Source organism: Anser anser (genome assembly GCF_964211835.1).
Source record: "Anser anser genome assembly, chromosome: 1".
NCBI lineage: Eukaryota > Metazoa > Chordata > Aves > Anseriformes > Anatidae > Anser > Anser anser.
In genome coordinates this window covers 136,756,425-136,783,983 of record NC_139720.1, presented here as the reverse complement: position 1 = coordinate 136,783,983, position 27,559 = coordinate 136,756,425, and the positions used below count along the sequence as shown (strand labels likewise).

General features: G+C 38.7%; 2 long non-coding RNA genes across 3 annotated transcripts in view; both read left to right on the top strand.

Annotated features, from left to right (window-relative positions):
* LOC310893064 overlaps nt 1–6,797 on the top strand; it is a 62,417-nt gene extending 55,620 nt beyond the window's left edge. Inside the window, exons 2-3 of the long non-coding RNA XR_014578678.1 lie at nt 4,104–4,250; nt 4,336–6,797. This is a non-coding gene — a long non-coding RNA (uncharacterized lncRNA). The remainder of the gene's footprint in view (nt 1–4,103; nt 4,251–4,335) is intronic.
* Nucleotides 6,798–8,256: 1,459 nt separating this feature from the next.
* On the top strand, nt 8,257–26,832 carry LOC310893065. Of its 2 annotated transcripts, none has more exons than XR_014578679.1 (3): nt 8,257–10,394; nt 23,636–23,674; nt 24,225–26,832. It is a non-coding gene; the product is annotated as an uncharacterized lncRNA (long non-coding RNA). The 2 variants fall into 2 exon arrangements; XR_014578680.1 differs by lacking the exon at nt 8,257–10,394 and adding an exon at nt 15,879–16,196.
* The last annotated feature ends 727 nt before the right edge of the window (nt 26,833–27,559 follow it).

Here is a 27,559-nt window from a genome sequence, read left to right as displayed (position 1 = left end):
AGCATGGATACAGCCACTACAACTGAAACATAAGTCACTTCACCCCTTTTAGCCTTAAGACCAAGGCTCTCTTCTTGTGGCAGATGACACTAGGGATGCAAGCATGGTTTACCACTTGTAAGCACCTGTATCACAAATAATGGTGATTTATTCATGCTGAATAAGCCCACTAATTTTCCATTATTTGCTTTAGCAGATCATGTTTTTATTTTTACTGAACTCTGAAAGAAAAAAAAAAAAGGAAAGAAAAAAAAAAAGATCCCTTGGTGGTGTCTAAACACTGATATAACTAGAAATTTAACAACATAGCTGAAGATAATTCAAATTCTTTTGAGTGTGGTTTTAGGTCAAGAGGTGACCTTTCCTCATGGTCATAAAAAAGTATCTAATTTTGGTGCAAATGAAAATTAAAAGGTCAGTTTAATGTAGAAGAAAACAGAGAACAACTGCTGAATAGACACAAACTTAAATAATAATAATAATAATCCAGAAATCCAAACCATCTGAAGCTCTCCACAACTCTGAAATACAGGTGTAAACTTAGCTAGCATGTCAGTTCATCCATTATTAGTTTTGTTTCTGGGGTGTTTATGGGAACCTGAAACCTTTAAAAAAGTTAGAATTAAATATGTACAATAAAATTTACTTGTTGTGACAGGTAGAGTGCGTGGACAGCAATGGCTGTTCTACAGAACACTCTCTGTAGTGATGATAATCACTACATAACATAACTACATACATAACTACAAAACATAATTACTGTTTTCCTATTTGAAATATATGATTGAAATATATGATTACTTAGATTAATTTTCTATGATCTTTGAATTCCATATTTTTTCTCTCTCTCTTTGCACGTGCATATGTATCCACATCTATGTTTATATCTACATCTGTATTTATATGAACATGTCTGGAAGGAGAGTATCTTCAAGGTGAAAACAATGACTAAAACCAGCTCTTGGATTATGTTTTTTATGCATGCTTTAAATACGGTCATTTTCCTATGAATGACCTTGGGAATGAGATAGTCCAAGAGGTTTGAAAGAGACCAAAAATATGCATCTTCTACATGGTCTTACTGTTTAAAAATAAATGGAGGAAGATGTTAGCTCCTTCTGTGAAGATCAGTGCATAAGTTCTTCATAAATACAAAGTGATGCTAGGAAAAATGAGAAACTCTACAAGCTGATTCATGAATTAGTGATCAAATATATGCAAGCATATTAAGGCTTCAATATTTTGCACATGAACAGAAATTCAGTCAAGACGTGGAAAATGTTATTTTTTTTACTTCAAAAGATTTTTGATTAGTTATAGATAGCTATTGATGAAAGCCTAGAAGGGATGCTGAATACATCAGAACATACCTATTCTGTCTCATCATCATAAAGTTTAGTCCTTTATAAAATAATATCAATGTCAGATATTCTGAATGCAACTGGAATAAAACATGCTCAAGTACAAATGTTACCATATGTTAAGAAGAAAAAATGATGGTTTATAAGCTGGTATTCAGAAACACTAAATATATTTTTAAGATAAATACAGTTAATAGTAAAGAAAAAGCTTCATATTGACTGTCATAATGATTCATACTCCTATATTATTCTTCATTTCTTTTTAGTTTCCTTTTTCTCCCTGTATGTAATCCAAAAATAGATTCCATGTCTTTTTGAAATATCCCAAACTTGTTAAAAAGGGAGCCAAGAGAATTGGCGATGCGTATGTCTGTAGGGAAGCAGAATAAGGGACTATTTTGGGGTACTAAGAGAAGCAGATATAGATGCCTTAGGGAAAAACGTATGAAGAGGGAGTTGAAAATCTGAATACTGCTCGTTTGCAGATTTAAAATGCCTTTAGTAAAAAAAATCTATAAATTATTATATTTTTTTCTTACAAGAAAAAGGAGTTCAGATCTACACAAGGAATTTTCCCTTTATTATTTTCTAATTGGGAAGAGTAAACAAAATGAAATAAATATACATGAAGGCATAACACAGAACAACAACAAAAAAAGTATGAATCCAACATTTCAATAAAGTCAATTCCAGAATATGGATGAACTATAACACTAGAATTTTGATCCAAACAGGGACTAAAACAGACTGCCAAATATATTTCCACAATAGAAATAGTTTCGTTTGTAGTTAGGTCACAAGCAGAATTTGGTTTCTTTATCTATTTATGAAAATTAAGAAGTTTCTCTGCTTAAGCATTTCTTAATTCTCAATGCATCATCTAAAATGACTTGTCAATATCTTCCATAGTCCACCTCTGGTCTTGGGTATGAGTAAATCAGTTTGGAGGTTTTTCTATGTGCCCAGCTCATATCTAGGCAATGTGCTGTCAAAAGACACTTGTGCATATGTAAAGGAAATATCTTTGATGCCCTTCTAACAGTGCCTGTCCATAATATAAATCCTTGAGAATATAGATATAAAAATGCTTTGAAATGACACGGGATATAAACAGGAAACTAGAGAGACTAAGTAGGAAACTAGGAGGATAAAATGCATATGAACCTTTTTTTTTTTTTTTTTTTTGGTGGGAAGAGTCAAATTTATATTTTCATGGATGACAGCTGATGTATTGTCATATTTTGTATTCACTTCCCAAATACTTCCCAATTGACTTTAGAAATATACTGCTTGCATTCACTCCCTGTTTTAATAGACTTGGACAAGCAGTACCTAGTTTTCATAACCTCTTGAAGGGTTGCAAGCAGGTAATTCTGCTTCAAAGATCAGTTGCTTCTGTTCTTCTAAGAGTGGTAAATTCACTCTTAAGACCTTTTAAGTGTGTAGAGACACTGGTTGTCAAATCTGCCCACTCTCCCACATCAGAGGAAGGAAGTGAAAATAAGATAAAGTTGTTGCCCATGTCTTCACATTTTCTACCTGCAATAAGATATGCAGATAAGGTCTGTATGAGTGTTGTGCACATTGTATGTGAAATAGGTTAGAACAGATAAAAAAAACAAATAAATAGATAAATAAAGATTCACAAGCGTAAGATGATTTTCCCTTTCTCTCATTCCTGTTTCTAATTTCTAATTTTCTATATCCCCTTCTTCATAAAATTACTCTGGCTTTTATTTCTGAATTTCATGAAAAAAATTAATAGTTAATCTACATTTTTCAAGCTTAAGAAAGCTTTGCAAAAGAGCAAATATTTTAGCTAGCCTTTCTGAGAATATGGTACAAATCAGGCATTCACAGCTCCAAGTCCTGTATCATCTTCCTGTATCATCATATTATGAACTGTGTTCGTAAAATATGGTACCTGGGGCATTATATTTGCTGATCTCATAGCAGTTGCATCTAATTCTTAGGCTAAAAGGAAAGGAAGTCTTTCACAGGGAAAATATAGTAAAGAATAAATAAGAAACTACGTGTTATGAAAGATGGCTTTTATAAAATACACAATTTTCATCTTGCTTCTGCATTCCTGCACTTTGAAATGTGGTACTTATGAAAAACTTTGAAATTATTGTTTGAGAATAGAGAGTTAGCACAAAACTATTCAGGCATTAAATAGGTCTCCAATCCTGTTAATATTTCATGCGTGCAATAATATAAATATATTGCAGAAACTCTGCAAAAGTTCCCCAAAATACAGCTATAGTAAAGACGGCGTAAAAGAGAAAAATTGGCACAGTTCCAAGTCAGTTTGCTGCTATATATAAAAACTTTTGTTTTTCAGAATGTACAAGGAAATTCTAAGTGTAACCTAATTTTATGGGATTTTAGGACAGAAAAGAAGTGTTGAAATCATTATGAACAAAAAAGTCGTGAGTTTTCTGTTTAATGTTTTATTGTACTATAGTACTATATGGTGGAGAATAAAAGAATGAGATATTTCAAGCAAAATCAAAACAATCCATTCTATTCTGCAAAGTCTGATTAATTATTGAAGAGTGTCTTTAGGTGGACTAACAATAACAGCATTCAGGAGTCAGGAAAGGGGAATCTTTTCTGTATGGCTATATGTGGATGGGAAAGCAGAGACCAATGAGAAGTTCTGACCTGCTGCTGACTTCATTTATTTGTGAGTTTTGCGTGCTGGTGTTAATCACATCTTTTGAATCTAAACCGCCATAGGAAAGAAAGTGATTTTGAGACTGCACCTGTGAGAGGCAGCATTTCACTGCCTTGGAACATGAGCTACCCCAGCACAGGTTCCTCTATTGAAGAGCCAGCTGCTTGTCAACAAGATGAAGCCCACCTAGGACAGCCTTTTACCACTTCGTAAGTCCTTTTGAACCTTATGAGCGTTAAAGTAGGTCTCATCCTGATAACACAGTTTAAGGCAATCATCTCTTTCCCTTTGCAGATAAGGACTTGAAAACTGACTTGCAGTCTCTCTCTTCTGTGCCACACAGAAAGATTCCTGCAGCCTGCAATTTCTTTTGGCTTAAACAATACTTATCAAATGAGAACATAACTATATAGTAGGTAAATAAGTATTTTCTGCACTTTGAAGAAGAGCTTGATTTTATTTTGTTTTAATGCTGGTATTCCTTAACAGAATTAGGTTTAAAATATGCATAGGAATAAAAACATGTTAAGGAGCTTAATCAATTCAGCTCCCACTGAACCATAAAACAAACACATTCTTAATCATACTGCTTTATGCTTACTCATAGTCCCTACTGAAGAAGGATGGAAGAGATGGAATTTGGACAGATCTGTGTTATTCCTAATTACTTGTTGCAAACACTGAAACTATCAAATTGTTTTGGGAATAGCTTTCAAAAATTAGGAAAATCTAATTAAATCTCCAGTCCAGAGTGAACTGGATCCTAGCTGACTTTGACACACTTAACTTGCTATATTTGCACATATTTGACAACAGTTGATTATTTTTGGTGTGGTTTGCATGACTGTTTGAGAGCTTTTCCCACAATTTGCAGTAAAACTTGTGCTACTACATTTCTGTTCTGCTCTGAATTTCCCTTTAGTGCACTGCCTTTCTCTTTCATGTCCTCATGAAACACAGGGTATTTTTTGTATTTCATCATGAGCACCAAACTCCAAGGAGTAAACTTGCTTAGTTCCTTTTAATAAGAAAGATAAATTCACCTGTATTAACCATAAACACAAGGAATCAGATCCCATTTTTAAACTGACAAAGCTTCACTGAAATGAACGACAGTGTTTTAAAAAATTACCACTTGACTCAGCAATAAATGTTAATCACTGTTCCATTATTCACCTCAAATAAAGGTTGAACGATACTTTGGAAATATTACAAGTAGTACAGGTTTTTGGACATCATGTCTAACCCATCTTGCTCCAAATCTTAACCTTCCTTGTAAGCTTTGGAGAATTCTATCCTGTACAGTTAGATAGAGATCAAGAGTGATCTGAAGGAGGATGGATTGGATATTAGATTATACCAGTTTTATCCAAACAGGTAAAGAGTCAATCTGATTTATATAAGATGCTAGATTATTTTCCAGCATGTCAATTTTAGTACATTTTTTCTTCAATATCCATGAAGGAAGAAAAGAAAGCAAAAAAGTAACAGCACTGTCCTTGAGAAGGATAGTAGGATTTTGGTATTCATTTTGCAGGTTTTTTTTAATGCATTGTGCTAGGGTGAAAAGATGGAAAGGACTATCTAATTTTCATTAGTACAATTTAAAAGTCATGTCTATTCAGCATCAGTTTTGGGGTTTCTTAGCCAGTTTTAATTTAGTCAAATGTATAAATGGGTTAATATTTACTTGAGTTAAGAGTGTGCTGGTAGAGGTATCTGACTGAATGCAGCCAAGTAACACAGGACTTTACAGCTTTCTCCATATATATCAAACTATATAGCTGATCTTAAGTCTACTTTTATCTTAATCTGATTATGAAGTATGACAAAACCAGAAACTGAACCTGAATAAAAACTGATACAGTGTTTTACATTTAGGTTGTGACTAGGAATGTGGAGAGAGAGAAAAAAAAAAGGAAAAGGAAAAGAAAGAAAAAGAAAAAAGAAGCTCTTAAAAGCAACCACATTCAGAAACACACACAAATGAAAGAGAGAAGATAATTTAACAGTATTTTTGGAAATTAGCACTCAGAGAATTGATTTAGACTGTATCAGCTAAACAACTCTTCTCCCTTAATTATCTCAGACTCCATAGGAAAGTGATAGCTCTGTGCTATCACTATACTGATAAAGCTTCTTAAATCCAGATAAAGCTTGTAAGAAAAACAGTGAAGTACCTTGCCTTTTTTCATTATCTTGTACATCAATGCATACACAATTTACAAATCCTTCTCTTAATATTTTGGTAATACTAGAGTGAGACAGACAGGAAATAAACATTAGGAATCAAATTTTAAATTTTATAATTTTAAATTTTAAATTATAATATAAATAGTGCATATTTCTCTAGCACTATATTGTCAACATTGTGAAACAGACATTGGAATAATAATAATAAAGTATTTCAGAATCTCACCATGTACATTTGAGGTGTACCTATTTTGGATCATTTCTATTCTGAAGTCTTTTTGATTATTTCTGTTCCTTGATTTTATACTGTCTATACTTCCCTGTGATTTGAGTCTTTAAGTCAAGTTAATCTCCAGGCAAGCATCTTGGATTGTTCAAAAAATTAAGACAAAAATTATCTAGATTGTTGAAGAGCCAGCTATTTCTCCCTAACCTGATAACATCAGACCATCAGTGACAGTGTTTTCCATATTTGCCATGCTACTCTCTCAATGCCTCTCTTTAGCAAATTCAGTGTCACAAAACTTGCAGTAAACATCAGAAACTTGTGAAAGCTTTTTTTTTTTTTGTGTGTGTGTGTGTGTGTGTGCGTGTTTTTCTGTTTAACAATTTACAATCTTTTCTACTGGGAATGCAATGATGAGGATGACCAGCTGTTTTCCCCATCCTGCAGAAACCTCCATTTATTATTGGAATTTTTAACATTTTACTGAGTAGTGAGGCCCAATACTTGCTAAGATGGCCTATTGTTCTGACTTGCTGCCACCTTCTCATCTCCTTAGCTTACCTCAGCCTTACCCCAGCAGTTTTGTCTTGCCCTGCTTCTTACATTGCTAACCAATCTTACTGCCACTCCTTGCACAGTGCTGTCTCACTGTACTTTTTTAATTTAAGCCTACAAAGAATAACATAGAAGACTAAAGCACCCCTTCCCTCTCAGGAACCTAATCTGGATTTTTTTCTCACTCAAATCACTCAAACTTCCTAAGTAAATTTTTGTTTTTCATACCTTTCAAGTACTTTCATACACCACCACCTTTCCTACTCCTGTTTTCATGTTTTTAACCTTTGCCTGTGGGAGGAAAGAGAAAAAGTGCAGCTGGGGTGTTATGTGTTGTCAGTCTTTAAAAATAGTGAGGAAAATGTAGATATCCATCCTGATGTATATAAAATCTTTGTCCCGGGTAAGCAGAAACTACATTAGGTTGATGTGAAAAGTAACAGGAAAGTAATAGGAACATGTTCAACTTCAGTACAGACAGTGTTCCCTGGAGTTATGAGAAAAAAAAACATTTAATTTAAAATTCACAAGGATGTGGTTGAATTTAATCATAATTTGTGGCAATAATCAATCTATAGTTGATATAATGATATAAATTTTATTTGCATTACAGTTTCTTCATTTTAAAATACAACATCAAAAAATGCAATGAGTACAACAATAATGCTACTTGGAAACCATTTGAAAATGATTTTAATTTGCAAACATTAAAATCCATGTTGGAAAAAGCAAATCTAAGCTCTGTGTTATAGTAGCTCCATGCGTACCAGCCAACATTAGTAAATTGTGCTAAATACCATACATTTGCTATCACAAATCAAGATCAGAAAATCAAGAGAAATAGGGCCTCAAAGAAAGTAGGTTTTGAGCAAAGTATGTATAGTGATGTAAAATACAGAGCAATAAATAGAAAATAGAATTACTAATATTCCTTGCAAAAATTAAAAATTGCCTTATTAATTCAGGAAATGATGGAATATTATGAAGAGCTCACTGAAGATCTCCCTTCATTATGCACTTATGGTCCATAATATAGGCAGTCCTATAAATATATGCGGTCCTACAAATATAGGTTTATTTCAGAAATAAGATTAAATCTAATGTATGAATATTTTGTACAAAAAAACAAACAAAAAAAACCCGAGATGCTTCATTCAGAATATTTTATACATATAACACAATACCCTTTTCTGAGAAGAAAGTTGCTTAGCGAAAATGCAAAGTCTGGAAAAACAAACGTCATGCATATAGATAAGATATTGAAAAGTCCATGATTATTTACCTTAGAAATGAGATAATTACCAGGAATTATATTAAAGTAAGTACAACAGTGAAAAATCTATTCAGGATCTTCTGTTTACAACACTGGAATATGTTCAATTTAACTAAAGGTATTCAACTTAAAATTAAAATAGACATACAGCTTTATTTATATTAATGTATTTCAGCTCCCAACCAATATTTAAGAAGATTCAAAGGCAGGGTGTTTCTATAGAAAGCAAAGTTATCTTTTCCTCTTAAAACTAATCATTATTCTGGAAAAGATATTAAAGCTCCTGGTTTGTAGATTAAGGCTGCCCATGAAAAATAGAGACCTGTATCTGATCTAAATGTTGGATTACTCTACATTTGCATAGTCAAGGACTTTGAAATTTTGTCTGGTTCTTCTAGTGATGGTCACTGTTAGAAATAGGACACAGGACTTTTGGATCTCAACACACAGCATCATCCATGAGACTTTCTTCTCCTAAACTCCTTGCCTGTACACACCATGCCTACACTGTTTCCCATCTTTTTATGGTCTGATTTATTTACACAATCTGTACACCTTAAAATGTGTTTTTCTTCCTCTCCAAAGCTTCTGATGCTGTCTAACAGAGTTGGCTAACAGAGTTGGCTTTTAACTCTGCAGAAGGTTTTCTGCCCAGGGGTAAGTGAAACAATCCACAGGAAAGCTTCATACATTCAAAATCTTGTTCAGTCTCAGAATAAACTCATCACAGCAAATCTTTAAAAAAAATAAAAAAATAATATATACATATATAAACATATATATATTTTGAGAGAGAGAGAGAAGAAAAAAAGGAGGAAAAAAAAAGATGATTTCAGTTACCTCTTTATACCTTGGAGAAGTACAGTTAGTACTGTGAGAAGGGTGAAAAAAAATCATTTTTTTAAAATCTGTTTTAATTTTCTGGAACAGGGACTCTCTCCAAACACATACACAAAGCATTTGTTAATGCCAGTGATAACTGCCATAGTAGTCATAATCAGACATAAAGAAAAACTCATACATTGGTAAAAGGAATATTTTTCTAATTTATATACTGGTGACATCTATATAAACTGTAATATTTCTTATTTATCTATAATGGATATTGTGATGCAGTCCTGAGGGATATTCAGTTGTCCGTTTTTAAGATTGTTTCAGTCTAACTTTGTTAATTTTACTTCTGGGTCAACTCTGCCCAAGTGCATTTCATTGTTTACAGGCCTAATCCCTGAAATAAACAGGTAGAGATACTAGTCCCCCTCTCCTGTGCATGTTTTTCAAAAAATAAGGTAAAACAACCAACCAACCAACCATTAATAATGCTACAGCTTTAATATCTATCATGAAAATATAATTAACTTCCGGGACAATACAAATAAACACGTTATACTCATTTTTCCTTAAAGAAGCAAGCTTTTCTGAACCTTTTTCCCTGCTCCAATTCCTAGCAAAGCTCATAAAAGTGCAAAATGTTGTCATCTTCCATTTAATTCCTAAAGTCAGGTTTTGAAGTTACCATCAAGACTGTTTCTGTATGTGCTTGCAGAACATCTTTAAATGGTAAATGAAATAGGATACTCGGTGTTCTTAATCCTTATAGTACCATGCAAAGGAGATCAGGTCTGAACATGGTCAGATTCACCTTGGCTGGATTCACCAGGAAAACTTTACTCCTGGAAATTCCTGGAACAACAGAGTGGAAAAATAGTGACCTTCTCCTTTTCCAGACACCTTAGCTGGACCACCTTTGTTTCTTCTGTATCTTCTGCGAACACAATAAACCTGGCAGTCAGCCTTTTCAGACTGAATGGGTGTCACCATAGCTTCTCTGATTCTTTGAGTTTAAAGAATTGATTATTTGAAATTTAAAAGAAAATTATTTGAGTTTAAAACATTTTAAAAATGTTATGAAGTATAATGATTATAATCACTTTAATCTTTTCATCTTAGTTAAAATCTTGCATGACAGTTATAAGCTAATGTAACCTAGTTGTCAAAGATCTATGTCTAGTACTAAACATACATGTTTTATCTCTAGGAAAAAAAAAATCTATAGAAAGGCTATAAACCTTATGGATTAATAAACAACACCAGAAAGACATCAAAGTAAGTACAGTGGTAAGTACACTTACAGAGCCATTGATAAACAAAGAAAAACATGTTTTCTAACTTCAGGATAAAATAGGAATTGCCAGCTGGAAGGTTGAGTTAGACTTTGGGAGGAAAGCTAACAGAAACAGTATGAATACTTTATTTCAATAAAAAGCAGTGGCACTTGATATTGTGGGTTTCGGTCAATAAAGACAGAAATATGGCTGAAAACCAATGTTAGCTGTTTGTCTGTTTTTATTAAGGCGATCCATGAAGCCATAGAAAACAGGCTGGAAGGGACTCTAAGAGATCTTCAGATCCCCTCCTTAATAGAAAGTATGATCAGCAATAACTACATCCTGATCATTGATAGGCAATTGTCCACCCTCTTTTTAAAACCAAATCAAAACAAGCAACCAGAATAGCCCTTATGATGACAGTGATTTTGTGACCTTTTCATGAAGCCTCTGTAATTAACAGCTCCTACAACTAGTTTGCATTTCTTCCTGTATATTTAGCATGTTACTTAGAATCACAGAATCACAGAATATCCCGAGTTGGAAGGGACCCATAAGGATCATCTAGTCCAACTCTTGGCACTGCACAGGTCTGCCCAAAGTTTAGACCATGTGACTAAGTGCACAGTCCAATCGCTTTTTAAATTCAGACAGGCTTGGTGCAGTGACTACTTCACTGGGGAGCCTGTTCCAGTGTGCGACCACCCTCTCGGTGAAGAACCTCTTCCTGATGTCCAGCCTAAACTTCCCCCGCCTCAGCTTAACACCATTCCCGCAGGTCCTATCACTGGTGTTTACAGTGAATAGGTCACCTGCCTCTCCACTCCCCTTCGCGAGGAAGTTGCAGACTGTGATGAGGTCCCCCCTCAGCCTCCTCTTCTCCAGGCTGAACAGGCCAAGTGACCTCAGTCGCTCCTCTTGTGTCTTCCCCTCTAGGCCCTTAACCATCTTCGTTGCCCTCCTCTGGACACTCTCCAACAGTGTAATATCCTTCTTGTACTGTGGTGCCCAGAACTGCACACAGTACTCGAGGTGAGGCCGCACCAGCACAGAGTAGAGCGGGACAATCACCTCCCTCGACTGACTAGCAATGCCGTGCTTGATGCACCCCAGGATACGGTTGGCCTTCCTGGCTGCCAGGGCACACTGCTGGCTCTTATTCAACTTGCTGTCAACCACAACCCCCAGATCCCTCTCTGCGGGGCTGCTCCCCAGCGTCTCGTCGCCCAGTCTGTACGTATAGCCAGGGTTGCCCCGTCCCAGGTACAGGACCCGGCACTTGCCTTTGTTAAACTTCATGTGGTTGGTGATCGCCCAACTCTCCAATCTGTCCAGATCTCTCTGCAAGGCCTTTCCACCCTCATCAGAGTCCACAACTCCAAGTTTGGTGTCGTTGGCAAATTTGCTCAAAACACCTTCTAGTCCTACATGCAAATCATTTATAAAGACATTGAAGAGGACTGGCCCTAAAATGGAGCCTTGAGGGACCCCACTAGTGACCATCCGCCAGCCAGATGTGGCCCCATTAACCACAACCCTTTGAGCCCTGCCCATCAGCCAATTGTTCACTCATCGTATGATAGTTTTGTTCAGTTGTATGCTGGACATTTTGTCCAGTAGGATCCTGTGGGAAACCGTGTCAAAAGCCTTGCTGAAGTCCAAAAAGATCACATCAGCTGGTTTCCCTTGGTCAACTAGATGGGTGATCTTATCATAAAAGGAAATAAAATTTGTTAGGCAGGACCTACCCCTCATGAACCCATGTTGGCTGGGACCAATGACTGCATTGTCCCCCAGGTGAGCTTCAATAACTTCAAGGATCATCTTCTCCATAATTTTACCAGGCACTGACGTGAGACTGACAGGCCTGTAATAGCTAGGGTCTTCTTTCTTACCCTTCTTGAAAATTGGCACAACATTTGCCAGCTTCCAGTCTACTGGGACCTCTCCAGATTCCCAAGATCATTGAAAAATAATTGGGAGAGGTCCCGCGATGATGTCAGCCAGCTCTTTAAGCACCCTGGGATGGATCCCATCCAGACCTATGGACTTGTATGGATCCAGGTGGAGCAGCAAATCCTGCACACGTTCAGGGTCGGTAGGGAGTTTGTCATTCCCACCGTAATGGTCCTCCCTCTCACAGCACCCAGGGTCCCGAAGCCCATCATCAGTGTTGAAGACAGAGGCGAAGAAGGCATTAAACATCTCTGCTTTGCCTATGTCATTGTCTGTGAGGAGACCTTCCCCGTCAAGTAGTGCACCTATGTTTTCTTTGGTTCACCTTTTTCTGTTAACATATCTAAAAAAACACCCTTTTTTATTGTCTATCACAGACATGGCCAGCTTCAACTCTAGTTGGGCTTTGGCCACACGAATTTTCTCCCTGCAGACATGAACAGCATCCCTGTATTCTTTCCTCGTCGCCTGACCCTCCTTCCAGTAGCTGTCTTTCTCGGCTACTTTTTCTTTTTCCGCCTAAGCTCCAGTAGAAGATCCCTGGTCAGCCAGGCCGGCCTTCTGCCCCACCTGCCTGCCTTCTGATATTTTGGAATCGCATGATCTTGTGCTTTTAGGAGGCAGTGCTTAAAGATTGATCAGCACTGATGGACGCCTATGCCTTCAAAAGCAGCTTCCCAGGGGACCTTGCTGACTAGTTCCCTGAGCAGCCTGAAGTCTGCTTTCCCCATATCCAGGGCTAAAGTTTTGGTGGCAGTTTTCCTTCTGTCACCATAAATTCTAAAGTCAACCACTTCATGGTCACTATGACCGAGACGGCCACCAATTACATATCTCCCACAACACCCTCTCTAGATCTAGGAGGGCACCTTTCCTAGTTGGCTCCCTTAGCACCTGCACCAAGAAGTTATCATCTAGGTGCTTTATGAAACTCCTGGACTTGCTCGTGTCAGCCGTGTGGTGATCCCAGCTGACGTCTGGCAAGTTGAAATCTCCCATAAGGACAAGGGGAGTTGATCTTGAGGCATCTCTTAGTTCTGCAAAGAATAATTCATCAGCATTGTCGTCCTGGCCGGGTGGTCTGTAATAGACTCCCACAACGACATCCCCTTTATTTGTTCGTCCCTTAATCCTTACCCAGAGGCTCTCAACTTTGCCATCCCCAACTTGAAGTTCCACACAGTCCAGCCCATGCTTCACATACATCGCCACCCCGCCACCTCACCTACCCTGCCTGTTCCTCCTGAAGAGCCTGTAACCATCTATTCCATCACACCAGCCACAGGACTCATCCCACCAGGTTTCGCTTATGCCGATGATGTCGTAGCTGCGGGACCGGGCCAAGACTTCTAGCTCGTCCATTTTATTCCTCATACTGCATGCATTTGTGTAGAAGCACTTCAAATGTGCCTCCCTACATGCAGCACTTTGTGGAGCCGACCGAAAGACCTCACTGGCACACAGTCCCTCTGATTCTGGCGCACCATCCCTTAGCTCATCACCAGCGTGCCTGGTTTTATTCCCTTCCCCCTTCAACTCTAGTTTAAAGCCCTATCTATCAGCCCTGCCAACTCCTGAGCCCAAATCCTTACACCTCTCTGAGAGAGGCGCATCCCATCTGGTGACAGCAGGCCTGGCGTTACGTAGACCTTTCCATGATCGAAAAACCCGAAGTTCTGTCGGTTGCACCAGTCTTGAAGCCACGTGTTAATGTGGTGAGCCCGCTTGTCAGCAGCGATCCCCCCTATCAGAAGGACGGAGGCAAACACAACCTGTGCCCCTGATCCTTTAAGTAGTTGCCCCAAAGCCCTAAAGTCCCTTTTGATTGCTCTCAGACTTCTCCTTGCTACCTCGTCATTACCAGCCTGAAAGACCAGTAGCGGGTAGTAGTCAGTGGGCTGTACTAGGCGCTTGACTTTCTTAGCGAAGTCTCTCACCAGAGCCTCGGGGAGACAACAGACTTCCCTGTGGATCGGGTCCGGTCGGCATATTGGGCCCTCTGTCCCTTTCAAAAGCGAGTCCCCCATGACAATAACCCTTCTTTCTTTTTTGACAGTTGATGTAGCAATGCGGGGGGTAGGTTGCCTTGCCTTAGGCACCCTCTCCAACTGGGATGGGCTTTCGTCTACTTCATTGTTCTGACTAAGGTGTTCTAGAGCCTTGTACCTGTTACATAAGGGTAGATGGGAAGGTGAGGTGGGCAGGAATGGGGCTCGCCTACCACCCCAAACAGGAACCTGCCTCCATTCCCCCCCGTGGCCTAGGTCCCCTCTTACTGCCTGGTGGGATGAGGGGACTTTTGTCTCCTGCGTAGCAGGAGGCACCTGTGCTGCGGCAGGCTCCTGAGCCTGTCTCAGAGAGGGTAGAGTACACCTCCACCAGTCAATTTCCCTCTCTGACTCCCTGATGCTCCTGAGCCTGCTCACCTCCTCCTGAAGCTCCGCTACCTGTTTGAGCAGCTCTTCAACCTGGGCACACCTCCCACAGGCATTGCCCTCGCTGCTGCTGTTAGATACGGACAGAAGACTCGGGCACACCTTGCAGCCCAAGACCTGGATGGCGGTGTGTTTCCCCGAGCCCTCCATCTGAGTAGCCACATCGGTGACCGCGGCTGAAGAGGTCGCAAGAGATGCGGAGGCCATGGTTTTCTGCCTGGTCGATACCATGGCCAGGTTTCTCACAAGCAGGCTACCAGTACCAGTACCAAAGGGAAATACCGCTGCAAGAGAGCGGTGAGGTGCCCTCCCTGTTCGCCCTGCCTGCACGAACTGCCGCGCCACGGCCTTCTGATGCACCACGCCCTGTTTGCCCGCCCTGGTCGCCGCGCTCCTGGTCGTTCGCGCTCCCTAGGGGCTGCTTTTGAACGGCCGGGGGAGGGGGCGCTGCTAGCTCTGCCTACGCCTTGTCAGCCTCCCTCACGTCTGGTGGCTCCCTCGGCTGCTTCGAGTGGCCTCGATGCCGAAAAAAAAGCCTTGCCTGTCTCGATCCCCTGCTCCGCTGCAGAACGCGTCTGCCCCAGAGCCGATCGCCTTGGCAAGAGAGGCGATTTACTTTATCTCCTATCTGCAATGGGCTGCGAGAATAATTTATTTTCATTTTGATCTGCTTGATATATGAAGTATTTATAATAGTTGCATACTTTAGAACTAAGAAGTCTTTTATCACTTATTCTCCCTTTTTTATTCCTGCATACTTATCTTCCCATTTCTTCCTTCTTTTATTAAAGTTCATTTTACCAAGCCTTCTTATAATTCTCAGTGGTGTGCTCTTTGAAATGATCCACATCTTGCTGAGAATGCTTAAAATGGAATCCAGCAATATATGCTCCAATATAATTCTTCCAGCATTACCTAGAGATTTTTCAAGAGCTCTATCGCAATTTCTATTCTGAGCCTCAAAGATAACGTGTATTGTCAGTTAACATGCCAATTAGCACATCTTTTTTTTTTTTTTTTTTTTTTTTCCCTCCCTTTATGTTGAAGAAAACATGCCTTTCTTTCACAATATTCTTGTCAAATGGATTTATCATGTCTTTTAACCTGGTAAGTAATAGTTTTGATTCTTATTCTCTGTTTATTTGGCAATGTGTTATTGTTCCCAGAAACAAAGTAAGGATGGAGACTGAGAATGAGGCCACTTACTTTTCCTTTTGAGGGAAAAACAGTAATGAAAAAAGCTAATAATGTATCATATCTTTGGTTCTCACTAATCTTCAAAGAATTTTGAAAAAAAGGAACACATGAAGAGGAGGTCTTGCATCAAGAACTGACTACATAAATGGTGGCATCATCAATGGAGACTAGATTTGTATTCATGCTCAAGAAAGAAAAAAAGAACACCTTAAGTAAGAGTTACATAAATTTGGCATTAAACATATGCAGTTACACAAATGTTGTTATATAATTTTAGACTTAGAGGTGAATTGAAAATGGGGAAAAAGCAAAACACCTAATTAAATTGTTTATAGTAACAATGCTATTTGAGCTGAAAGGTTCATGCTAGCCTCAACTTTATTATTAAGGGGAACTGTGACCACATGTAAATTTTTAAACACATAGAGTTTTTAGAAAAAAAAAAGAAAAAAAAAAATGGTTAATTTCATAAATGTCACTCAAGAGAAAAAATAACTCGGATAAATATTAAACTGAATACAGTGGCCTGCAAATCAATACTGTAGAAGTTAAGTTAGCTGTTGTTTATTTTATTTTTAACTGTAAAGGTAATGTGAATAAATTATTTTGCCAGCTGTTCAGAAATTGATTCAGTGTTTTTGCTTTTAAAATTTCCAAACTCATCTTTACATATGGAGAAAATGCAACTATCGTATAAAAGAAAATGCAATGTAAGAAAAAAAAAGACATTTACTACTACACCACTTAATTGTATCTCTGTGAAAGTTATTTGAATGAGAATAATATTTGTTAGATATACATGGAAGTGTCTTTCCCACACTGCATAAATTTATATGAGTGATTATTGCCTTCTGTATCCCCCTATGCTCTAAAGAGCAAAACTTCTCTTGACTCACAGAATCATGGAATGGCTGAGGTTGGAGGGAACTTCTGGAGCTTATCTAGTCTGGAGCCCCCTGCTCAAGAAGGACCACCTAGAACAGGTTTCCCAGTACCATGTCCAGGAGGTTTTTGAAGATCTCCAACGAAGGAGACTCCACAACCTCTGGAAACCTGTGCCAGTGCTCAGTCACCCGCACTGTACAGAAGTGCTTCTTGACGTTCAGAGGGAACCTCCTGTGATTCAAGAATCCCATTGCCTCTTGTCCTGGCACTGGGCAACACTGAGCACAGCCTGGCTCTGTCTGCTTTGCACTCTCCCTTCATACTTTGATGAGTGTGGTGGTTTTACCGTGCTAGGCAGCTGAATACCACAACCGCTCTCTCACTCCCCCTCCTTAGATGAGGAGGGGAAGAAGTAAAGGAAAGAACAACTCATGGGTTGAGATAAGGATAATCTAATTAAAGGAAAAAAAAATAATTATTAAGGAAAGATTATTATTAATCAAACAATTTAACTAAAGGGAAAAAAGGGAAAGGGGAAAAGGGAGGGGGAAAGGGAAAAAACAAAACAAAACAGGTAAAGGCTATGTGGAAGTGCAGAGGAAAGAAATTACTCTCTACTTCCCACAAATGAGTGATGCTTGACCACGTCCTTGAAGCAGGGCCTCAACGCACGTAGCCGGTATTAGGGAGGACAGACATTTTCACAACAAGAGCCCACCCCTCCCCTCTTCCTCCTTTTTCCACCTTTTATTGCTGAGTGTGACATCATATGGTATGGAATATCCCTTTGGTTGGTTTAGGTCAGCTGTCCTGGTGATGTTTCTTTCTCATTTTTTTGCTCACCCCCTAGGACGGTTAGAGAGAGTCCTGATGCTGTGCCAACACTGCTCAGCAGCAGACAACGCTGGTGTGATACCACTGTTGTTCTAGCTACAAGTGCAGAGCACAGCACTGTATGGGCTGCTGCAGGGAAAGTTAACATCCCAGCCAGACCCAGTACAACCTCCACCCCTTATTCCATAACATTTGTGTCACTCTCAGGTCCCCCATACTTTAGCATATAAGTATTCTCATCACCATTGTTCCTTGTTCTTTAACAGATTGATAGGTAGGTATATCTTTTCATTCTATAGGTCTTTCTCGGAAAATGTTCATAAGAACTGTTGACGATTTAGTCTTCATCTGCCAAAGTGGTCACTCAGGGCAGGTGGAGTTGGATGTCTGGATGCCAGCACCAGCTTAGCTCAAGTCCTTGTTGTACTTGCCCGGTTCCTTGCAAAGTTGACCTGTCATTGATCCTGCAGTGTCTTCCTACAACATATAACTTAGCTTGCAGGTTAGTTTTCTCTCAAGGTTAAATCTCCTTGAGGCACGCACTTGATATCTCCATTCTTTTGCATGACCCAACAGGTATACCCTGGTCCTTGGGCGAAGACAATCCCACGAGTGGATTTGCCTTTTCCCGAGGCAGGAGCAACCCACACAGCCTTCCCCATCCACTTTCCTACATGCACTACGGGGACTTTAGCTCCTTTCACCGTGTATAGGGGTTTTGTTTCGGCAGGACCAGCACGGCTGTCAGACCCCCTGTCATTAAGTAGCCAAGTGGCTTCTGGTAGATTTATGTCCCGTTGTTTCCATGTCCCAGCACCCAATGCTCATAACATAGTCTTTAACAGTCCATTGTACCTCTCAACCTTCCCAGAGGCTTGTGGGTGATAAGGAATGTGATACACCCACTCAATACCATGCCTCTTGGCCCAGGAGGTGACAAAATTGTTTCGGAAATGGCTCCCATTGTCAGACTCAATTCTCTCTGGTGTACCATGATGCCACATCACTTGGCTTTCTAGGCCCAAGATAGTGTTTCAGGCCATGGCATAGTTTACGGGGTATGTTTCCAGACACCCAGTAGTTGCTTCTACCGTGGTGAGTATGTACAGTTTGCCTTGGCGAGTTTGTGGGAGTGGTCCGATGTAGTCAATTTGCCAGGCCTCACCATATTGAAACCCTAAGCCACCTCCCCCTGTTCTAGGGAGATTTTACCTTCATGGCTCTCTTGATTGCAGCACAGGTCTCACACTCATGGGTAACCTGTGTGATGGCCTCAATGGTCAGGTCAACCCCTCGATCACGAGCCTGTCTGTATGTGGCATCCCTCCCCAGATGTCCTGATGTTTCATGGGCCCATCGAGCTACAGACAGCTCACCCTTACGTCCCCAGTCCAGGTCCACCTGAGCCACTTCAATTTTTGAAGCTCGATCCACCTCTTCGTTGTTCTGATGTTCTTCAGTAGCGCGACTGTTGGGCATGTGGGCATTTACATGACGTACTTTTACATCCAGATTTTCTACCCGGGCAGCAATATCTTGCCACAGGGTAGCAGCCCAGATAGGTTTACCTCTGTGCTGCCAGTTGCTCTGTTTCCATTGCTGCAGCCACCCCCACAGATCATTTGCCACCATCCATGAGTCAGTGTAGAGGTACAGTACTGGCCATTTTTCTCTTTTGGCAATCTCTAGGGCTAGTTGTATGGCTTTTACTTCTGCATACTGACTCAACTCGCCTTCCCCTTCCATGGCCTCCACAACTCGTTGTGTGGGACTCCACACAGCAGCTTTCCATTTCAGATGGCTCCCTACCACATGGCAGGATCTGTCAGTGAACAACACATACTGCTTTCTGTCTTCTGGCAACTCATTATATGGTGCTGCCTCTTCAGCACGGGTTACCTCTTGTGTCGGCACTCCAAAATCTCTGCCTTTTGGCCAGTCCATGATCTCTTCCAGGATTCCTGGGCGATTAGGTTTTCCTATTCGAGCCCACTGTGTAATTAATGCTATCCACTTACTCCATGCAGCATCAGCCGCATGGTGTGTAGTGGGAATTTTCCCTTTGAACATCCAATGTAACACAGGTAGCCGTGGTGCCAAGAGGAGCTGTGCTTCTGTACCCATAACTTCTGAAGCAGCTCGAACACCCTCATATGCCGTTAGTATCTTTTTTTCTACTTTTTCAGTTAGTATCTCTTTTTCAGTATCTCTTTTTCAGGATCTTTTTCCGATCCTCGATAGCCCCGTCTCCAGAAACCCAGAGGTCGACCTCGAGTTTCTTCTGCGGTTTTCTGCCAGAGGCTGCAGGTGAGGCCATGCTCTCCAGCTGCAGTGTAAAGTACGTTTTGCACAGCTGGTCCAGTATGGACAGGCCCAAGGGCTACTGCACGAGCTATTTCTTGTTTGATTTGTTCAAAGGCCTGTTGTTGCTCGGGGCCTCACTCGAAATAGTTTCTCTTTCGAGTCACTCGATATAGAGGACTCACAAGCTGACTATAGCCTGGAACATGCATTCTTCTGAATCCCACAGGGCCTAGGAAAGCTTGCGTTTCTTTTTTGCTAGTTGGCGAAGATATAACCGTTATTTTGTTGATCACATCCATCGGAATACGGCGGCGTCCATCCTGCCATTTTACCCCCAAGAACTGGATTTCCTGTGCAGGTCCCTTGACCTTACTCTGTTTAATGGCAAAACCAGCTTTCAGGAGAATTTGAATTACTTTCTTCCCTTTCTCAAAAACTTCTGCTGTGTTGCCCCACACGAGGATGTCGTCAATGTTGAAGTACCCTCTCTTGAGGTAGTCTATGCCAAGGATGCATGGAGACTCTGGGCCAGTCACAGTGGGATGCTTTTGCCATCTAACATTCCCAGTTAGACTCACTTCAGCTTCCAATACAGTTAGCTGTTGGGATCCCCCTGTCACTCCAGAGATACAGATGAGTTCTGTCCCTTGGTAGCCTGATGGCATTAAGTAACACTGTGCGCCAGTGTCCACTAGAGCTTTGTATTCTTGTGGTTCCAATGTGCCAGGCCATCAGATCCACACAGTCCAATAAATCCGGTTATCCCTCTCTTCTACCTGGCCAGAGGCAAGACCCCTCTAGTCCTGGTTGGAGTGTCTGTCACTTAATTCTTGTAAATGAGAAGCAGAGGTCCCTTCATCAGGGTCAAGAATAACATCAGCTCTTCTACTGCCTCTGGGGAACTGCCCAACAGAAACTGGAGAAGCTTTTGTCTTAGGAGCCCCTCTTCTTGCTGCTGTATTTCCCTTCAGTTCATGTACCCAAGCAGCTAGGGTTGAAGTAGGTACACCATCCCATTTCCTCATATCTTCCCCGTGGTCACGCAGATAAAACCACAAGGTGCCACATGGTGTGCGTGAGATGTGCTCCAGTTCCTTCATCATCTTTGTATCTATTTGCTGGACTATCTCCAGTATGTCCATGTACTGTTTTGTACTAGGTAGTCCATAACTGGACAGAGGTGTGGCCTCACCAGTGCCGATTAGAGAGGAAGGATCACCTCCCTTGACCTGCCTGCAATACTTTACTGTATGTAGCCCAGTTTACCATCAGCCTTTGCAGCAAGGCACATGGCTGGCTCATAAACTTCAACCTGATTTCAACTTCCTACTTGTAAACTTTCCATCAGTATTGTGAAGACTCAGTTTGTCACAACAGAAAAAAAAAAAGTCTGAAAAGAGGACTTTTCATATATTAAATGCCATGTAGTGTCTCTTAACTTTTAACCCTGTAGAATGCTTAATTCACATATAGTCTCATGAAAATATAACTCTTTTGCAAATTCTGGTTGCATACTTATCCAATTGAAAAATAAAGAAAATCTATTCCCAGAATGATAAAATTGATACACAACTGAGAGTATACTACCAAAAATGGTATAGAAAAATATGACAGAAATTTTTATACTTTTAAGAAAGTTTACCAAATGATTAAGAAATCAATCATAATGGAGAAGATCTCTAGCTAAGGTAAAGTGTGAAAACACCAGCACAGACAGGAGTGTTTAAATCTCACAAAAATAATATATTTTCAATTATGATTTGTATACTATTTGTCTATATGAGAGGGAGGAAGGGAGGAAGGAAGTGGAAGTTGATTATAATTTCTACAAGGTAAATGTCTATACTCACACTTTTTATTGAATAGGTAATTGATGACTTTGTTAACTAGGACTATCGGAGAAAGCTTGTGAATGCACTCTGTTCAGCTAGTTACACTGTTTTCTTTTGAAAGTCACTTCCATTATTTGAACAAGGGCAGGGCTGTCATCCAGACCTAGGGAGGCTGGAGAAATGCACTGCCATAAAACTCATGAAATTCAACAGATTCTAATGCCTACACTTATTCTGCTCTTATAGTCTTCCCTAGACATCTGTTATAAGCCAACATAGTTCTTGCTGTTATTGTTATTGCTGTTTAAAGTAGTGGTAAATATACATAAGGATAGACTTTGTAAAGATTTAAAATAATAAAAAAATGGAGTAAATATCAATAGAATTATATTTAGGAAATAAATGCTTCATTAAAAATGTATAATAACATGCTGCCTCATAACTTTCCCAACACCGCCCTCCCCCCCAGTTATTTGACTGTCAGAAGATATTCTTTAGTGTGTTTGTCTGTTTCTCTTGTATTTCACCTCATTTTTTTTTCTGTTTTGTTTTGTTTTGTTTTGTTTTTTTAAGAATTAAGGCAAATACTTGTTTAGTTTTCATTGATAGATTTCCATTTGTAGCATGTTCTCTATTGTTTATGATCTGGAAAGTAAGCAAACATGCACAAATATTATGTAAGATCTGCCTATCAACCCTTAATTTGCTGACATATCCTTTTAACCATTCCTTTGTCCTTCCTACTGACCATCTGAAATGCTTGTTCATTGTTTTGGCTCTGAAGCCATATTTGGTATAATTTAAACTTCAGTGTAGGATTCATATTTGTCACCTCTGGATAAGAAAGTAATAAATCTTACATACAGACCTTGAGAGCTTCAATCTGGTTTCAACTGTCTCTTAAAGTTGACCTTTATGGAATTGCAAATGTTTATTGCATTCTTATTTTTATAATTTACATTAATCTGAAAATATCTAAATTGAGATTTCTTCAGCCAAGATTCTTTTCCATAGGCAGGTCTTCCCTAATTTCTACACCACCTACCAGAAAAACAAACAAGCGAAAAAATGACCAAAGGAGTGAAACATCTCTCCTATGAAGATAGGTTGAGAAAGTTGGGGTTGTTCAGCCTGGAGAAGCAGCAGCTCTGGAGAGACCTTATAGTGGCCTTCCAGTACCTAAAGGAGGCTTCCAAGAAGATGGGGAGGGACTCTTTATCATGGATTGTACTGATACGACAAGAAGTAATTGCTTTAAACTAACAGAGAGATTTAGATTAGATATGAGGAAGAAATTCTGTACTCTGAGGGTGGTGATGCCCTGGAACAGGTTGCCCAGAGAAGCTGTGAATGCCCTGTCCCTGGAGGTGTTCAAGGCCAGGTTGGATGGGGATTTGAGCAACCTGGTCTAGCAGAAGGTGTCTCTTCCCATGGTAGGGGATTTGGAACTAGATGATCTTTAAGGTCCCTTCCAACCCAAACCATTATTTGATTCTATGATTCTAAACAGCTTGTCAGGAATACATTTAATTTGGATATTGAAAGTATGTCTGACCAACAAGATCATAAAATTTTGATGGGTTTTGTAAATGGAAATATTGAATTCAGTCAGGTGGTCGTTGCAGCTGATAATCTAGAAAGCCTCGTTTCTACATTCTTACACCACCCAATGTCTTAGCAATTACATCTGATTAATTTAGATAAAATGTTTTTTTTTTTTTTTCCCCTGAATTTGTGCTTAATGAAATATCCTAAATTTAAATTATTGCTTACACAAACTCAATTTGTCTTTGCAGAGTATGGAGAAAAAAATGTTCTAGAATCTCTGGAGTCAGGTAACTACATAACTGTATTAAACAAATTCAATTGACCAAAGTAATCTTGTTAAAAGAATTCATACTTTCTTCCTGTAAAGCAATTTCAGAGTGTCATTCCATAGTAATGAATCTCTTTTTTTTTTTTTTTTCATGGACTGTTACAATGTTTTATAGATTTTCAAACACAAAATCGAGGTGCACCTTTAAAAGCTTGCAAATTAAAATGGTGGAATCCTTTACAAGAATACTGATAATAAGATTTGAGGGAATTGTATGTTTCCATAGTTAACATACTCTTTCTTTTACTCTCCATCTACAGTTTCTAATTATTTTATTAAGCTCAATTGACAGATTGCTGTCTGGTGACAGAAACAAGAATATGGATAAAGAAATTGTCTTAATATTCAGCTTGGCAATAATCATGTTTCATTAATGTTATTTACCTTAGATTATCTATTCTATATGATGTATCAGTTTGAATGACCCAGATTAAAAACTGCTGTGTAGCTGTATGCAAATTGTAACCAAGACAGGTAGGGGGTTATTTTATTTTTTTTTTCTTTTACAGATTACTTCAAAAACCAAACTGAATTGAAACCAACAAACAAACAAACAAACCAACAGGGAGATGAAGCCTTAGAAGCCCTTATATAAATGTTTCAGGACATCAAGAACACCTTGCTAAATGAATTTTCTATGCATAAGCAGCATACTCATTTTTCATACCTCAATATTTAATTACCATGTGATAATAATACAAACCGTGAGAGAGGATAGCAGTACTTTCCACAAGACAACAACAGCTTTTTTCGTTAAAAATAAAATGTCCTTTCTGCACAGATTTTTTTTTCAATTCTTATTTTTTTTACCATACAAATTTAATTAAAACACCACTAACATTTTTTAACATTGATCATAAATGGATTATAGAACATAGAATGGCTCATTAAAATGAGCAAGATAAACCTGCAAATAGGGAACATTTAAATTTTCTTGACTTACCACCTTTTTCCTATGCTTCTTTAATTTTTAACAATACCAAGTATGATTTTTTATCTGTGTCATTAGTGGCACTTACTGAGAGCAGGACTGGAATCCAAACAACCTCATTTTCCTGTTGCTGGCACTAACAACATATGTTTTCCTAACATCAGATCTTCAACAATAACAATATTAGCACATTTCTTATATATCCAGAACTTGCCTCCTTTTCTGTTTCTTCAGTTGGAAGTTTGTTTGTTCTGCATCTTTATTTTATAGGTAGTCATTTTCACATCTGCAAACATTCTTTTTCTTTAGATTTTTTTTTTTTGTTTGATCAGTGTTAGGATGTTATGCAGTTAACTTCTTTTTATTTTTTTGTTCTACATACCATAGAACCTCTCACCTTATCTTTATGATTATGGAATACCACTGTGTTTGCAGCACTTTGATATTTAAAATATGCTGACTATTGCCTGGTACTGTGTCTGAAAACTTTCCCTATTTAGGAGCAAGTAGTAAGACCATCTTTATATTAACAATAAAATGTGTTTATTTTTCTTTTAATTACAATACTTGTTTATCTCTCTGAGCAGATTTACTGAATATAATTAAAAGAAAAAGCAATCTAACTCCAAACAAACTGAAAAGTCATTTCTATTTTAGTGTTATTTGCAGTTTTTTTTTGAAGAGGGGGGAAGGAGGGGGAGGGGAAGGAAAGAGAAACAGGGCAATTAACAGTGGAGTGATAGGAATCCCTGATTAAGATTAAAAAAAATAATAAATTGTTAACAACAAATCACCCACCTATCAACCTCCTAGGTCTATTTCTCATGTCTTTGTTGAAACTAACTTCAAAATAACAGATCCTATAGGATTATAGGATCAGGTATTAAAATATATTCCATAAGATATTTAAACCAGAAGTATAATGTCTTTTTAGGATCAGAAGATATTGGGAATGGGATCAAGAAAGGGAACAAGAGGCTGTGCTGGGAAAAAGATCTGAAAGGGTTTTCAAGGCAGAAGGTCCCCTCCTGTGAGAGTCATGTGGGGTCCCTGCTTTGACAACATATTACTAAAATTCAAAATATACTAGATAGCACAGGGGAATAAACGAAACAACTTCATTAACTTCATAGGAATTTGTCCGTTGACTGTGAATGATGCAAATGTCTTGTCAAGCTTCTGAAAAAGTCTGAGGAAAGGTACACAGAAAGAGACTTTTTCACTGACTGAAGCAAATGACTGTAAAAGAGTGGTTTATTTTCTTTTTAAAAGACAATGGGTCACAGATGTCCATATGATGGTATCTTTCCAGGTACATGGATAAGGACATATAGACTTGCTATGAGGAGTTATTACAATTAAAGCACAAAATCTAGTTCTAGATGCATAGCTTCATAACTTGCAAGGCCCAAAGGGTCCCATGAATTCATTTCATCTGACCTCCAGCATAATACAAAATATACATACACATAATAATAAAGCATACTTGTACTTAATAATGTAAAACTACCACAACATTTTACGCTTAGTTCCTGTGGTTGATTGCTTGAGTAATTGAAAATTACCTATAAATGCTAAATCTAGTCAAACATTATCTGACTGTAAATCCTAGTACATTACATTATATCCTTGACTACTAAAATAAGTATCCTCCTTTGTCCAAATTTTGATTTCTGCATAGGTACTTCTAGATAAAGATCCAGGTACCCTTGACCCCTCAAATTCATATTGTCAGTAGATTGTGGAGAAACTCTGTAGCCTAAAAGAAAGAAGACTTACTGTTATAGAGTATATAAATAAATAAATAAATAAATAAATAAATAAATAAAAATAAAAATAAATCTTTTAACTGAAGGGTAAGTAACCAAGTAACCTAGGATACTGCAGACCTTACATGTGATTCAGAGACTGTTTTGAATAGTCACAATATTTCTTATATGCACCGTTTTGTGATTGGCTGTGAGGAGCTTGGCTGTATCTCCTTTAAAAACCTCTTGTAGGCACAGGGGAGCTGCTGGGTGCCCCCAACATATCCTGTATCCAGGTTGACCCAGACCAGCTTCCACAGCTGTACATCACAGAGCAAGTATAACTCTTGGGGCTCTTCACTGAGATCCCTCCAGTTTGTCCGTGACTTTCCTGTGCTGGGGGTCCAAAACTGTAGGCAGTATCTAGAATGCTGTACTCCTAATACATCCCAGGATATATGTAGAAGATCTTTTCTGCCACAGCACACTGCTGACTCAAGTTCAGCCTACTGTCCACTAGGACCCCCAAGCTCTTCTCAGTAGATATGCTCCCCAGCCTGTCAGTCAGGTATATGCATCACATACAGTTATAATTAATGAGTATATGAATTGGCTACTGTAAGATAAAAGGGTGCTAAAGAATAACTTTTTGGATTGATTCCCAAAGTGACACTGCATCTTGCCAGCTTTCATCTCATTTCTGACACATAGCTATTTTGAGCTTGAAACCTGTCCTTCGGAGAAGTAATCTTTAATACTTTTAATAGGGAATTATAACTCAGAATTTGTTCAGTTTTATTCAAATACATATATGTAGAATAGTGTTGATAATAAAATCAGAATCAAATAGACAAATTTTACTGAAAAGATACAAACTAGTGAGGTAATCGTGACTGTGTTTTGATCTAAGACAAATTCCATTCAACATTGTCCTTCCTAGACATTTTTCTCTTCCTGATTTATTGGTTCCTTTAAGTGCATTTGAAAATTGGGAAATTTAGATAGGGGTTTTAATATACATAATTTATATTTGTGAGTTTTTATTAAATATTTATCAGTTGCATCACATGACCAACTGTGTTTGCTTTTTGGTCAAAAGATTGAGACAGTTTCTTCTTGGACTGAATGTCAGCTATTCATGACTTGTATTTCTTGTTACATTACA